Here is a 2,887-nt window from a genome sequence, read left to right on the forward strand (position 1 = left end):
CTACAGTACTGACATAGCAATATCTAACAGCTCTGGTTCTAATGGCCGGTTTTACAATGCATTTTTAAGTCGAACTTAAGTTTAGTTTAAGATTTTGCATTTCGCCAACAGTTTCGTTAGCTGAAGTTGAACTTAAGTCTCCAACTTTGACAACTTAAGTTGTTCTTATCTTTATGAACAGCTGATTATATGTTGCAAAATACAATTTGGAGGATCTAATTGAGACAATTTAAACAAATTTATTAAAATAGGGATTTGATTGGAGTAGCGATGAAAACAGTACCTCGGAATATGAGGAAGTAATAAATATTGTTGTGTTAAGGAGAATAAAAATAATTCGTGAGCGTCCACAATATTTCCAACCATACGATGAAAAAGATTTCCGTTCCGCCTAAAATCGGGAATAAAGTGCCGCAAGACAAACCACCGAGTCGAAAATTTCCGTCAAATGCAACCGACAACAATTACATCGATTTAAATTTCGATGGCTACTTTTTTCCTTTGTTTGGAACGCGTCAACGTTGTCCAAGTTGCATGTGGTCGGCACCATTCCCTCCTTTTGACTGAGACAGGTACTGTTTATGCCTGCGGAGAGAATAAGTCAGGCCAATGTGGTATAGGTAACACCCAGCCGGTGGTAAGTATCCCAACCCCAATAAACTACCGTAGTCCGCCAATTATTCGTATATGTTGTGGAGCCGAGTTTGACATTAGAGGTAATTTGCATACATTTGGGTTACCCGAATACGGTCAATTGGGACATAACACAGATGCAAAGTATTTCGTCCATGCGAACAAATTATCTTGTCACTTTGAAACGTCTCCAAAATAAAGGAAAAATCGTACTTTATATTGCGAAAGGCAAGAAGGACATGTAATACCTATAGAGAATGTTCAAATTGTCGACTTCGCCTGCGGTAATAATCATACGGTCGCCACTGATTCTAAGAATCGTGTGTATAGTTGGGGATGTGGCAGCTTTGGGCGCCTTGGTCATGCAGAGCCTACGGACGAGATGGTACCTCGTTTAATAAAATTTTTGACATGCAAGGACGTGATGAACGTAATGTATATTGTGGCGCAACCTTTAGTCTTGTCCTCAACGAGCTTGGCGTACTCTTTCTATTTGGGCAAAATAAGAAGACGGGAGAAGCAAATATGTACCCAAAACCTGTTCAGGACTTATCTGGGTGGAACATTACTGACATCGGATGCCGAAACACTTCTATTATCCTATCAGCTGATGATACCTTACTAGCCTGGGGCGCTTCTCCCACCTATGGGGAATTGGGTATTGGCGAGTTCCCAAGGTCGTCCACTGTTCCTAAGGAAGTCCTCAAAATGGATAATATGAAAATACCTCAGGTCGCTATGGGTTATTCTCATGCTATATTACTAGTAGATACTGCTCACGAGTCAACTAAGCAAAAATATGATAAGTTACTAGAATATACTATCGGTGACTGAGTAATGCAGTTGCAAAAACGTATTTATTTAAAGCTTATCCAGCATTTATTAAACATATTCAGGGTGGCGTAGAAAAATAAATAGACAGTGACGGCGAAAGGTCTACGTAACGTCTGGATTGAAAGGCTAATAATTTCTCCTAAAACTTGCTAGTGATTGGATCTTCACTTGCAATAGTTTCCATTGATCATTGGTTATACCAACCGTACAGGTTTCCTTTTGCCCCTGGGGAATTTTGTCCTTTTGAAATAAGGTTAAAATAAAAAAAAATGATTCGAAACTTTTTGTGCTCCACGCACGTGCGAAAGAACTTTTGTGGACTAAGCTATCAGCTTTTAAATTTTGGGGAAAAACTTTTTTTGTCAGCCATGAAAGTCTTAGAGGAGCATGTTGAAGATATGCCATTATCATGAGTAAAATTTTGGGAACGTGTTAGTTTGGCCCCCATTTTACAAAGCGACAACAAAAAGGAATACCGATGGGAAATACATCGTAGCCCTACCATTCAATCAGGGGTTTCCAAACAGCATCACATTAGGGCCCTCTCTGAAAAGCGCTTGCTCTCAGTTTTACCGAAACGAGACGCGTCTATCGAAAACGCCAGCCCTACAAACTGAATACAACAGAGTATTAGCGGAACACGAAACACTAGGGCATATGACAAAAGTTCCCACAATTACCCCTCCCCATGCAAAAAATTGCTATTTTTTGCCTCATCATGCGGTAATAAAAGAGGAGAGCACGACTACAAAAGTAAGAGTAGTTTTTAACGCATCGTGTCCCACTGCCAATGGCACTAGTTTGAATGACGTGTTATACACCGGCCCCGTACTGCAGGCCGACCTAACAATTCTGCTCCTTCGTTGGCGATTCTTCAAATATGTCTTTAATGGCGACATAGAGAAGATGTATCGCCAAATATGGGTAATGCCCAACCAAACCCAGTTTCAAAGAATAGTTTTTCGCAATAATCCAGGGGATCCTATCAACATCTATGAATTAAAGACAGTAACGTTTGGAGTTAACTGTGCTCCGTATTTGGCAATAAGGACACTGCACCAACTAGCAGATGATGTAGAGACGTCATCACCCATAGCAGCCAGCATTCTGCGTACAAGCATGTACGTCGATGACGTGCTAGCAGGAGGCCACAGCATCGAGTCTACAATTAAAGCTCGGGAGGAAGTCACCCACGTACTACGGTCAGCAGGTTTTTCTTTGCGAAAGTGGACTTCGAACTGCAGCCGAATACTGAAAGGAATCCCAAAATCCCACTTGCTAAACGAAGATTTTCGGGAATTCGAGGATGCGAGTACAGTCAAAACATTAGGCATCAGATGGAACGCGAATTCTGATTATTTCTATTTTACCGCAAAACCTATCGAAAATCGTGAGGCCCTGACAAAAAGGGCAATACTTT

General features: G+C 41.0%; 1 pseudogene; it reads left to right on the top strand.

The window, feature by feature from the left end:
- The first annotated feature begins 484 nt into the window (after positions 1-484).
- LOC137237693 (protein RCC2 homolog pseudogene) lies at positions 485-1,467 on the top strand (annotated as a pseudogene).
- Positions 1,468-2,887: the final 1,420 nt, after the last annotated feature.

This window comes from Eurosta solidaginis, chromosome 1 (genome assembly GCF_040869045.1).
Source record: "Eurosta solidaginis isolate ZX-2024a chromosome 1, ASM4086904v1, whole genome shotgun sequence".
In the NCBI taxonomy this organism is placed as follows: domain Eukaryota; kingdom Metazoa; phylum Arthropoda; class Insecta; order Diptera; family Tephritidae; genus Eurosta; species Eurosta solidaginis.